Source organism: Puma concolor, chromosome A2 (genome assembly GCF_028749965.1).
Source record: "Puma concolor isolate L17-30 chromosome A2, mPumCon1.1.hap2, whole genome shotgun sequence".
In the NCBI taxonomy this organism is placed as follows: domain Eukaryota; kingdom Metazoa; phylum Chordata; class Mammalia; order Carnivora; family Felidae; genus Puma; species Puma concolor.
Window position 1 is genome coordinate 86,895,260 of NC_141668.1, and position 13,955 is coordinate 86,909,214.

General features: G+C 34.0%; 1 protein-coding gene and 1 pseudogene across 9 annotated transcripts in view; one reads left to right on the forward strand and one right to left on the reverse strand.

The window, feature by feature from the left end:
* MAGI2 (membrane associated guanylate kinase, WW and PDZ domain containing 2) overlaps positions 1–13,955 on the forward strand; it is a 1,355,992-nt gene that overhangs the window by 329,465 nt on the left and 1,012,572 nt on the right. The window lies entirely within an intron of this gene.
* LOC112867116 (U2 spliceosomal RNA) lies at positions 9,372–9,494 on the reverse strand (annotated as a pseudogene).

Below are 13,955 nucleotides of genomic sequence, written 5' to 3' on the forward strand. Positions count from 1 at the left end.
TTGGGAAAATGTCTGTTTAGATCCTTTGCCTGTTTTTTAATTGGTTTCTTTGTTATGTTTGTTTGTCTTGTTTAATTTGAGTTTTGCTTTTGGATTGTTTGAATTCCTTATTTATTATGGGTATTAACCCTTTATCTGATATGTGTTTGTGTTTTGCAAATATCTTCTCCCATTCTATAGTTGCCCTTTGATTTTGCTGTTAGTTTTCTTCAGTGATCAGAAGCTTTTCAGTTTGATGTAGCCCCACTTGTTTATTTTTGCTTTTGTTCCCTTTGCTTTTGGTTTCAAGTCCAAAACTCATTGCTAAGAATTCATTATTAAGAAGCTTACTCCCGGGGCGCCTGGGTGGCGCAGTCGGTTAAGCGTCCGACTTCAGCCAGGTCACGATCTCGCGGTCCGTGAGTTCGAGCCCCGCGTCGGGCTCTGGGCTGATGGCTCAGAGCCTGGAGACTGTTTCCGATTCTGTGTCTCCCTCTCTCTCTGCCCCTCCCCCGTTCATGCTCTGTCTCTCTCTGTCCCAAAAATAAATAAACGTTGAAAAAAAAAATTAAAAAAAAAAAAAAAAAGAAGCTTACTCCCTATATTTTCTTCTAGGAATTATATAGTGTTACATGTAAATCTTTAATCCATTTTGAGTTATTTTTTGTGTATAGTTAAGATAGGGGTCTAGTTCCATTTTTTTTTTTTTTCTTTCATGTGGCTGTCCAGGTTTCCCAACACCATTTATTGAAGAGACCATCTTTCTTCATTGTATATTCTTGCCTCTTTTGTCGTAAATTAATTCATCACATATGCTTGGGTTCATATCTGGACTCTATTCTGTTCCATTTATCTGTGTGTCAGTTTTTTTGCCAGTACCATATTGATTGATTACTATAGCTTTGTGATATAGTTTGAAATCTGTGAGCCTGATGCCTCCAACTTTGTTTTTTTGTTTTTTGTTTTTTGTTTGTTTGTTTTTGTTTGTTTTTTTTTTCCCTCAAGATTTCTTTGGTTATCCAGGATCTTTTGTGGTTCCATACAAATTTTGAGATCATTTCTTTTATTTCTATGAAAAATGCCATTAGAATTTTGATAGGGATTACATTGCATAGAATATCTTCCATTTATTTGTCTTCAATTTATTTCATCAGTGTTGCACAGTTTTCAATGTAACCAACCTGCTTGGTTAAATTTATTACTATTTTATTATTTTCATGCATTGTAAATGAGATTATTTTATTAATTTTTCTTTCTGATATTCATTGTTAGTGTATAAAAATGCAACAGATGTTTGTATATTGATTTTATACCCTGCCACCTTATTGAATATATAAAAAAAATATGAAATATAAAATCATGTCCACAAATAGTGATAGTTTTACTTCTCCCTTTCCAATTTGATGGCTTTTACTTCTTTTTCCTGCCTAATTGCTCTGGCTAGGACTTCTAATACTATGTTGAACAAAAGTGGTGAGAGTGGACATTCTTGTCTTTTTTGTGATCTTAAAGGTAAAGTTTTCAGCTTTTCACCATTGAGTATGGTATTAGCTGTGGGCTTGTTATACATGACTTTTATTATGTTGAGGTATGTTCTATCTATAGCCATTTTGTTGAGAGTTTTATCATACATGGATGTTGAATTTTGTCATGATTTTTCTGTGTCTGTTAATATCATATAATTTTTATTTTTTATTTTGTTGATGTAGTGCATTAATTGATTTGTGGATGTTGAACTGTCTGTGCATCCCTAGAGTAAATCCTACTTAATATGGCGTATGGACCTATTTAATGTATTGTTGAATTTGTTTTGCTAAAATTTTGTTGAGAATTTTTGCATCTGTGTTTACCAAAGATATTGGCTTGTGATTTTCTTTTTCTATTTCTTTTTCTTTCTTTTCTTTTTCCTTTTCTTTTCTTTTCTTTTCTCTCTCTCTTTCTCTCTCTGTTTTTTGTTTGTTTGTTTGTTTTTGTTTTTTGTGTTTTTTTGTGTGTGGTGTCCTTGTCTGGTTTTGTCAGGATAATACTGGCCTTGTAAAATGAGTTTAGGAGTATCTCTTCCTCTTCAACTTTTTGGAAGAGTTTGAGAAGAATCGGTATTAAATATTCTTTCAGTGTTTGGTAGAATTCACTAGAGAGATCATTGGTCCTGGAATTTTGTTTGATGGGAGGGGGGAGCATTTGCTATTGTTTTTGTTTTGTTTGTTTTGTTTGTTTTGATTACTGATTTAATATCCTGACTTGTAATCAGTCTATTTAGATCATCTTTTTTTTTTTCACATTTCAGACTTGGAAGATTAATTTTCTAAGAATTAATCCATTATCTCTAAGTTTTCCAATTTTTTTGGTATATAATTGTTCATAGCAGGCTCTAATGACCCTTTGTATTTCTTTGATATCACTTTTACTTTCTTGTCTTTCATTTCTGATTTTATTTATTTGAGTTTTCTCTTTTTTCTTAGTCTAGCTAATGGTTGGTTTATCTTTTTAAAGAACCAACTTTTAGTTTCACTGTCCTTTTCTATTGTCTTTTTAGTTTTGTTCCATTTATTTCCACTCGGATCTTTATTATTTCCTTCCATGTATTACTTTTTGACAAAGGATTTTAAAATTACTGAAAGAGCTGAATTTCAGTGGAATTTGATGTTATTACCTCTAAAGATAAAGGTACAACCTTATAGATAACTCTTAAGATTTTTAAGAATGCCCTCTGGCAGGTGTGTGTGTGTGTGTGTGTGTGTGTGTGTGTGTGTTTTAATTTTCTTGCTTTGTTTTCCCCTAGACTTTATATTATACTTAATTTTATTATTCTTTTGAATAAAATGTAAAAGCATATTATTTTGCTCTCACCCTAAAATTAAACTTAATATATTGTCTGACACTTACATTTTTAAAACCACTTTCCACAAAATGGCATATTTTTTTCTTTTAAATGACTGAAAGAACTAAAGGGAAAACGAACATTTAAATTTATTTAATGTTCAGATTATTTTTGTCTGTTCTCCCTTCACAGACATATCTGGCAGGCTGATATACCTTCTGGAGACTCAGGGAAAGGAACTTTTTTTATATGTAGTTTTAAGTTCTTTACTGAAATGGGAAAATAAGCAAATGATTGTTTGGAAGCCAGCAGCTTTAAACACTACTTGCTTTTTTTGCATCATTGCACAAAACTGTGAAGGGAGAATAGTTTCTTCCTTCCCCTCCCCTCTCCTGGGCATACCCCAAGTCTGTATGTCCATTTTATTCCATGGTCTGAAACACAGATAAGACTCTGGCTTTCAAACAGATGGTTGAGAAATCTTACTTATGGTATATGTCAAATATACTATCCAGGTACTCTCTGACTGGCTGAAGCCACTTTGACAGCATTTGGGACACTATAAAAATATTTAGTTTTAGAAACTTAAGGAGGAGTGAAGATTAACATTATAGTCCCAAGTTAGTCTATTTAAGTAGCTTGATGAGTTTCTCAGCATTCTGAAGTTTTTCTCATCCTGCTGACCTGCATACCTGGCCACCAAAACTGAGTTTTAATTCTTTTACCTCGGCCCTAACAACAGCAAAAGTAATAAGAGCTAACATTAATGTGGCTAATTATGGGCAGTGTAAATGTGTTAGGTGCTTTGTGCATTATGCCAGTTAGGATTAATTTAAACTATGAGTAATGGGAAAGGCAAAATAACGGTAACCTAAATACAGTTCTCTTTCATGTAAGAGAAGCATTTTAGAGCTGATACATTCACCACGAAGTTGTCAGGGACACTGGCTCCTTGTACTGCTCCATCATCTTCAGCATAATTCTTTTAACCATGGTCCAAGGGAGCTGCTTAAGCTCCAACTGTTACACCCATGTTCAAATATTCTAGCCAGCAAGAAAGAGGGAGTCAGGAAAGAAGAGGGTAAAGGATGCACACCAGCTGTTCTTAGAGATATTTCTTAAAAGTGCACACATCATATTTTTGCATATTACAGTTGCCCGAGAGCCTAGAAAACATAATAAATCATAGCGTATACTGCAGGCTTGCCAGTAATTAGGTAAAAATTGGGTGTTTTTTACTAAAGTGATTTTTGGTGCAACTAGCTCCCATATGCAATAATTCCCTTGGTCTTCAGAACAGCCTTTTAAGCAGAGCTTTAACCATACCTCTTTATGCCTTTGTTACAGGCCTTGATCTAGTTCCCTTGAGACTGGGTCTCTGTCTCATGGTGGGGAGCCGGTCCTGGAGCCCCAGTATTTCCCCCTCAGCGCTTATGGGTGGGCTCCTCCTATGGACTGTCAGACTTCTCTGCGGCTGATTACCTACTGCCTTTTTGGGTCTCTGACTATTACCTACTGTCTGCCTCTGTCTTGATTGTCCTAATTCTGTCAATTTATGTGGTCTTTTATCACAAATCTTCCACCTGACCCATCCTTCTATAATAGAGCCTCCATTATAGCATTAGCTATGCTGGTTTCAGTAACAGTAAAAAGAAGCAATGCTGACTTTGACAAAAATTTTAAATTATTCAAAGTTCAGTGAATATTTTCTGTTTATCATTAGGAAAAAACTGAGACATAGATATGCCAGCTTTCTTTTTTATACTAGATTGTGACTTTGGGCAAGTTACTTGATATCTCTGTGCTTCAATTTCCTTATCTATATAATGGAGATGACTAATAATTACATCATAGAGTGGCTGTGAGGATTCACTAAGTTCATTCATGTAAAATATCTCCTAGCACATTGTACTCTTCAGTGAGTGTTAGCTAATAATAATAACAAGTATAAGCATATACTTACAACAATACTTATTATTATTTTCGACTCCCTTTCTTATCTTGTAGATTGCTTTGGGTTTTATGGCTTTCAGTTAGTGACTGTCAAGGCTAAAGAAAGCTTGCTCTTTGGGAAGCCTGTTGGAAAGATAATCAATAACATTTTCATAAGATTCACAGTGATATTTAATTCCTAATTGTCTCTTTTAGAGAATTGGATTGGATTCTCCATACTTCACCATCTTGAGTCTCTGGCTGTCAGGGAACTCTAATATAATTCTGGTTTCTAGTGAAATAAGCTTGAGAGTCGAGAGGAGAGGAATTGAAGTGAGGTGCATGAATGCAATTGAGTTGCTTTATTTATTTAAGTTTTACAGAGGTAAAAAAAAAAATGATGAATTGTCTAAATAATATTCATCTTTTTGTTCAAGGAAGGCACAGATCACATGAATATTGGATAATAACAGGTTCTGAATGACTTTGGATACCTGAAAGCATTTTAATGCTGACACATCTAAATGCTTGTTATTTGTATCAGTCAAAACTTGGGAGGAAGCAGATGACATACTCAAAGGAATGAATTATTCCTAGAGTTAAATAGAGGTAAATGCAGGTACCCTTTGTAAAGGTGTGGGCAGGGTTATGGCTCTGAACTCAGGATGGTGGTGAGGCACCAGGTACTAGCCATAGAAAAAAAGCTCTTACACAAGAGACTTGAAGGTCCACAGCAAGGAACATAGAGGATGGTCATGGAGAGGGACTGCTGGACAGGAGTTGTGGCTGTAGGTAGAACACACTGGCTGCCAAAATTGCTTCCTGGGTGAGAGGGGTCTGAGGAATACCTACCCTGTCCTCTCTCTCCCTCACTCTGATCTCTTGTGCCTCCCATTGGCCTAATTTATTTGAAACTGTAGGGAATGGGATCCAGGTGATGCCATGTATAGAGGTCCGTTTCCCAGGGCATAGTGGGAAAAGGAGAAAGTGGTTGGAGAGGCCACAATGCATAACAAGCACACTTCCATCTGTAGGCTCAGCCCTACTCCGTACTCTGGACCTCTTCAGTGTCCTGAAGGCATATTGTGCCTCAGGATATTAACGCTATTTATTCTGAGCCTAGTGATAAGTAGGTCACCTTGTTTCTCAGAGCTGAGCTTCTCTGGGCATGAGCCATCCTCCGTTTACGTGGGGTCTTGATATCCGTTCTGTGTATTTGGTGTCTGAATTCCAGAACAAGCCATTGAAGAAACTGGGCCTTGGCTGTGTCATTTATAAAGTCTTAGGGTTGGAGCATCTCAAAATTTCAATTTAAAAATTCCCATGTAGGGGCGCCTGGGTGGCGCAGTCGGTTGAGCGTCCGACTTCAGCCAGGTCACGATCTCGCGGTCTGTGAGTTTGAGCCCCGCGTCAGGCTCTGGACTGATGGCTCAGAGCCTGGAGCCTGTTTCTGATTCTGTGTCTCCCTCTCTCTCTGCCCCTCCCCCGTTCATGCTCTGTCTCTCTCTGTCCCAAAAATAAATAAACGTTGAAAAAAAAAATTAAAAAAAAAAAAATTCCCATGTAATTCCTGACCTACAGAATATACCAATCATGAGTTTTCTGTATTCATAAGTTGAATTCAGACAAATTTACTTCTATATAGCTCCAAAGTAACTGTGAACATTTTAGTTTTAATATAACTAAATTGTGGGCCCTACCTGTTGTAAAGGAATGAAATAGTAAAGTTAGATAAGAAAGTAAGAGGAATTGCTAAAAAAAAACACCAAGGATTGATGTAATGAAGTCTCAAAAGAGATAAAGATAGGGCTTAGCAGACATGAGCTTTAGGAATCAGATGTCACCAATTCCTGAGTTAAAAATCAGAAATTCCCTGAACATTTGTATGCATGAGTAAACAAAAAACATTTTCTAATTTATGTTCTGTCTGCAGCAACACAAAATCTATCTATAAACATCTGATTAAAATTAGAAGTTGGGAAGATCCTAGAAAGTTTTCAAGAATTAATAAATTTCATATAGCAATGAATAGCAGTGTATCCATAATTACTTGTTTGTGGTGTGTAAATAGCATTGGTGTTTGTTGTTGTCATTGTTGTTTTTGTTGTAGTTGATGCTATTGATTTATTTGAGGAGAGGTTGAAAAAAGTAATTACTTTTCAATGTTTCCTTGCTCTTTCATACCTTTTCCCAAAGGAAATGTTTTTCAATGTCAAAATCATAATTTTAGTCAAAAATTTTATCCTTAGACTTGATGACAGTTACAGTACATGTATGTCATATGTTCTGACAATGAATGTGTTCAGGAAGCACACAGGGCACACCAATTAGCAAATCAAACAAAACCTAATTGCATCTGTACCCCAATTATTAAGATGAACTGAAAAATTTTAGAGCATGATGAAATTTATATTTTGATAATAGCTTAAAATATGAACTTCTTTTTTGACTACTTAGAGAAATGCAATATACATTAATTTCAAAAATGAGACTTTAAAAATTTTTTAAATTATGGGCACCTGGGTGGCTCAGTCGGTTAAGCATCCGACTACAGCTCAGGTCATGATCTCATGGTTAGTGGGTTCAGAACCCACGTTGGGCTTGTGCCAACGGCTCAAAGCCTGGAACCTACTTTGTATTCTGTGTTCCCCTCTCCCTCTGCCCCTCCTACTTCATTCTCTGTCTCTCTCTCTCTCTCTCTCAAAAGTAAATAAACATTAAAACAAATAAAAATAAATAAATAAAAATTTAAAAAGGAAAGCAAAATTTGGTAAAATTTTTTGTATTCCTAGTGGATCATAAATGTGTTCTTTTTTCTCTAGTTAGTGTTCTGTATGGTGTATGTCAAAGGCTACTAAAGAAATAAAATTCAATGCAATAGTGTACAACAGGGTCAGCAAACATGGCCCATGGATCAAATCTGGCCTGCTGTTTTTATATGGCCCATGAGATAACTATGTTTTTTACATTTTTAAATGGTTTTAAAGCTTCAAAAGAGGAATGATACGTCACAATGTGAAAATTATGACTTTGAAGCTTTTATGTTCATAAATAAAGTTTTACTGAAACACAGCCCTGTCCATTCATTTATTTATTATCCATCACAAATGCAATAACAGAGTTTTCCAGTTGCAGAAGACATCATATGAGTGGAAAATCATAAAGTACTTCTTATTTAGCCTTTTAAATAATAATTTTTGTCTACCTCTAGTTTACAGGATTCTATTAAAGTACATTTTCTTAAAGAAAGAAGATAGAATAGTACCAAAAATAATATTCTATCTATCTACATACTTTAAATAGTGTAAGTGTTCCCTTTTTGTTCAGTTTGGTTGGCCTCTGAAATAATAAATACAATAATAAATAAATCTTATGAATACAAACATTCTCTTTTAGACAAATTATAGTTAGTTCACAAATATTTCTCTGAAAGAATTATGATGCTTTGTGTGACATATCACAGAGTACTGAGATGTAAGTTTTCTTTTAAGAGAAGACCATTTTCTCCTTTTTGTTGGTGTGGTGGGAGAGTAACAAGCTTCAAGAGAAATTACCTTCCGTGATGAGGAATTTGAAAGACAGTATAATCAAAACTGAAAGATCTTGAGCACTCTGAGAACCAAGGATAAGAGTTAGCAAATGCAGTACACTGTGAATAAATGCTGAGGAGAGTCTAGGAAAAGGAGATAATAAGAGGTAAAATCTGTTAAACTTCAAAGTGCTAAAGAATAATGAAAAGGAAGATTTAAGAGTTTTATAAAGGTAGGGGGAAAGGCTCTTAAATCTTCATACCAAAGTGGAACTGCAGTGAAAAAGACAAACTAGGTGCTGAGCTGTACACTCTTGTGAGAACAGTGTGTTATAAATCAAGGAAGTGGTCATAGCTAGTTTGAAGGATGAAATTCACCCAGTATTTAATACAGTATCAGAATTCACCTTCAATAAAATTTTGATGTGTTCACTACATACCATGGATATGACTTACTATGTATGTTTGGATTCATTCTCAAAGACAGAAGAAAGTCTTCATTTTTGTGACAAAAGGCTTAGAAACCGTAGTAAGGCATTGCTATCTATCAGCTATAGTTTACTATCTAGACACATTGATTTTGTTTTTATAAGTTTTTTTTCTATTCTAGTTAATTAGCAGAGTACAATATTGGTTTCAGGAGTAGAATTTACTGGTTCGTAACTTACATATAACACGTGGGCCACATTGATTTTAAAATTAAATCTCATGTATTTAGTTTTTCATTTCTGTATGCATGTCTCATGAGTTAGGAGTTCAGATTTATTTTTGTTCATGTCTATAGAAGTCTTAAGAAAATGTTCTAAGCAAGGCTTCTAATATTCTATGGAATGTGTCATCAATAAAGGAATTATTATATTGTAAACTAGCAAAAAGATAGTACTCAGGATCCATCTTTTCCTAAATGATCTAAAAGAAGTGTCAACATTCTTTGCCATTTACAAACTACAGCGGGATACAGTTTGGAGAGGAAAATGCTTGTAGAATCAAGCAAAACTCTGATGAAATAAAAGGAGATTAATTAAGGTAAAAAATAAGCAAGGAGAGAGGAGTTGTATTTTTAATACAGAAAATTATTAATAACTATCAAACTATCATATTTTCTATATTATTAGGTAATCAATTATTCCTTTATAACTGAAAAAATCTGAATCAGAGTAAACATGGAAAATTCAGCCATGAATTTGTTTTGCTATACTACACTTGATCTTAGCCAAAAGGCTGAGAAGTGATAAGTTTGTATTGCTATAAATGAGATGAGTGAACATTTTTTAAAGGAAAAAAATATATAATTGATCATAGGAGGTAAAATCTTTGTTTTCATCACTTGTAACACATATGGTATCCTTTAAATTCAACATAAGACATTATAAAATCCTTGATTAAACATTTATTAAATACCCTATTACCTTATATTTATAACTTTATATTCATTATGGGAGACTGTTTAAGTACTGCATAACCTTAAATGTAAAGTATTGACTCTATATTAATAGGAAATGGTAACCATAGGAACAACTTCAAGAAATTTTTAAGAGACCTTATCCTTTGATTGATGAAGCCACACAGATCATTTCATATGTATCTCCTTAGGTAAAAGGAAAGCAACTTTATTCTATTTTACTTCTAAAGATGTCCCAGAGCTTGATTTTAAAATGAAATTTTAAAATTTAAATACAACTATTTACTTCTGAATATTTAATTGAAAATTTCAAAAGAGACCTCTATTGAAATGTTTCCTACTTGGGGAAGCTATCCTGAAATCACTGATTATTTGGAATTGAGTGAGGGTTCCTTTTTTTCTTTTCTTTCTTTTTTTTCCTTCCTCTTCTATTTATGGAGAAAATGGGTAGAGTATATTTTATTGGTTTGAATTAATCTTCTTTATAAACACAGAAGAAATAAGTTAATTTTTCCTATTTGCAGTAACTAGACCCCAAATACTTGTCAAATACCTAAATAAATATTTATATTTACATAATTGAGGAGTTTAAGGGAAATGAATACTGTTTATGCTTTTAGAAAGTCTCACACCCTTCCCCTTTGTTAGCAGCAGCTACATAAATTCATTAATGGCATATTTTCTGTATTTACAAATAAATACTTTGACCTCTGTAATAAAATATTCTAAAACTATCCACATTTTGAGAAAAGTTAATTTTCAGTATTTTCAATTAGGAGGATCTTTCAGTTTTGCTCACTAAAGTTAGGAAACAAAAGAGAAAGGGAATCACATTTTCAGAATCATAGAGTTAGATTTTCGAAAATCTATATCTGCATTAAGCATCAAGAGCACTAGAAAAAAATGTCAAATTCAACCTCTTCAGAACTCTAGAAATTAAAGGCTTGCAGCAGTCTGAGGAGTATTTATTCAGGAAAATTGGCTGAATTCCATTAAGAACACAAGGATTTGAACATTAAGTCATCAATAATAAATATGTTCAAATAACTAAAGAAAACCATTTCTAAAGAATCAGAGGAATGTGTGAGAACAATATCTCACCAAAAACAGAAGAGCGATATAGAAGATATGAACTATGGGAGAGAACAAAATAGAAACTTTGAAGTTGGAAATTACAATAAATAAAATGAAAAATACACTTAAGATACTCAATTTCGGATGTGAACTGACAGAAGAAACAACCAGTTAAGTTGAAGACAGGTTCATTCAAAGTAGTCTGAGCAAAAGAGAAAAAAAAAAAAATGAAAAAAGATGAAAAGTCTTAGAGAGCTGTGGATAAAGCATGAAGCTAATCGACATACCCATAAGAAGAGTTCTAAGAGACAAATACAGAATGAATATTTAAGAAATAGCAGCTATAAAATTCTGAAATCAGATCGAAAACATTAATATGGATCTAAAGGAAGTTCCACAAACTCCAAGTAGGAAGACCTCAGAGATCCATACCTGACATATATAGCCAAACTGCCTGAAGCCAAAGACATAAAATCTTGAAAGGAGCGAGAGAGAAACAACTCGTCACATAAAAAGGATCAACAGATGATTCTCACCAAATATCATGGAGGCCAAAGTAATTCGATGGAATATTCAAAGTGCTGGAAGACAAAGATTATCAAGAATTCTAAATGTAGCAAAGTTATCCTTCTAAAATGAAGGAAAATTTAAGACAAAAGAGAGGATAACAGTTTGACAATAATATTTGTAGATAAATACTCACTTGTAGTAATGAATACTCAACAGAAGTTCAAGAAGAAAATAGAAGATGCAAATAACATAGAAACCAATTAGACCTAAGATACACACCTCACACAACAACACTGGACTACACATTCTTCCCAAAGTACATTGAACATTTTCTGGTATAGACCACATGTTAAGCCATAAAAGAAGTCTCAAAATAATTTACTTTTTATTTGAGAGAGAGAGAGAGAGAGAGAGAGAGAGAGAGAGAGAGAGAGAGAATCTCAAGCAGAGAATCTTGAGCAGAAGCTCAAGAATGAGCAAGCAGGCTCATGCTCAGCAACAGAGCCCAATGCAGACAGGGCTTGATTCCACAACCCTGGGATTTTGACCTGAGCCAAAATTAAGAGTTGGAAGTTCAAGTGAGCCAGCCCCAGAAGTCTCAAAAATATTTAAAAAATAAAACCACATAAAGTATATTTTATTATAATGAAATAAAATTAGAAATGATTATAAAAGAGAAAATTAGGAAATTCACAATTATGTGGTAGAATATTTTTTAAATTATTAATAATCAATGAATCAAAAAAGAAATGAGCAGTGCCTGGATGGCTAAGTTGGTTAAGTGCCCAACTGTTGATTTTGGCTCAGGTCATGATCTCACGGTTCATGAGTGTGAGCCTTGCAGAGCCTGCTTGGGATTCTTTCTCTCCTTCTCTCTGTCCCTCCCCCTAAAATAAACAAATAAACATTAAAAAAGAAAAAAATAAATGAGAAACAAAATTAGAAAATGCTCTTATTTTACTTTGAAATATTTATTCATTTATTTATTTATGTAAAAAAGAAGGGCATATTCTAGAAGATTTAATATGTTATAATTTCTGGTGATTCCAAGTGATTTTTATCTTCTTTATATTTCTCTGTAATTTTTTAATTAACTTTTTTATTTTAATTCCTGTACAGTTTGCAAACAGTGTTATAATAGTTTTAGGTGAATAATACAGTGATTCAATAATTCTGTACATTACTCAGTACTCATCATAATAAGTGTGCTTGCTCTTTATCCCAATCGTTTATTTCTCTTGTCCCCAAACCTACCTCCCCTCTGGTAACTATCAGTTTGTTTTCTATAGTTAACAGTCTATTCTTGGTTTCTCCCTCTCTCTCTCTGTCTCTCTCTCTTTTATCCTTTGCTCATTTGTTTTTTTTTTTTCTTGAATTCCACATATGAGTGAAATCATATGGTATTTGTCTTTCTCTGACTAACTTACTTCACTTAGCATTATACTCTGTAGCTCCATCCATGTTGTTGCAAATGGCAAGATTTCTTCTTTTTTAATGCTGAATAATATTCCATTCACACTCATGTCTTCTTTTTTAATGCTAATTTATTTATTTTGAAAAAGAGAGAGTGGGGATGGGCAGAGAAAGAGAATCCCAAGCAGACTTGTGCTGTCAGCATAAAGCTCGACGTGGGGCTGAATCCCACAACTGTGAGATAATGACCTGAGCAGAAATCAAGAGTAGGGCGCTTAACCAACTGAGTCACTCAGACGCCCCAACACATTTTCTTTATATATTTATGTTATTAATGGACACTTAGAATGCTTCCATAATTTGGCTATTGTAAACATGCTGAGAGGTATATAAATCCCTTTGAATTAGTGTTTTTCTATTCTTTCAGTAAATACCCAGGAGTACAATTATTGGATCATAGGGTAGTTCTATTTTTAACTTTTTGAGAAACCTCCTTACTGTCTTCCACAGTTGCTCTATCAGTTTGTGTTCTTACCAACAGTGCAGGAGGATTCCTATTTCTCTACATCCACATCCTTGCTAACATTTGTTTTTGTGTTTTTTATTGTAGCCATTCTGACAGGTGTGATGTGATTGATATGTCATTGTGGTTTTGATTTGCATTTCCTTGATGATGAATGATGTTGAGCATCTTTTCATGTGTCTGTTGACCATGTGTATGTCTTCCTTGGAGACATGTCTGCTCATGTATTCTGCCCATTTTTAATTGGAATATTTGGTGTGTGTGTGTGTGTATGTGTGTGTGTATGTGTGTGTGTGTGTGCTAAGATGTATCAGTTCTTTATATATTTTAGATACTAACCCTTTGTCAGGTGTGTCATTTGCAAATGTCTTCTCCCATTCCATATGTTGTCTTTCAGTTTTGTTGATTGTTTGCTTTGCGGAAGGTTTTTATTTTGATGTAGTCCCAACAGTTTATTTTTGCTTTTATTTCCCTTGCCTCAGGAGACATATCTAGAAAAATGTTGCTGTGGCTGATGTGAGAAAAGTTACTACCTGTGCTTTCTTCTATGATTTTTATGGTTTCAGATCTCACATTTAGACCTTTAATCCATTTGAGTTTATTTTATGCATGGCATGAAAAAGTGGCCCAGTTTCATTCTTTTGCACATAGCTGTCCAGTTTTCCTAACATAAGCAGTTGAAGAAACTGTCTTTTTCTCATTGTATATTCTTTCCTCCTTTGTCAAAGATTACTTAGCCACACATATATGGTGGGTGTATTTCTGGGTTTTC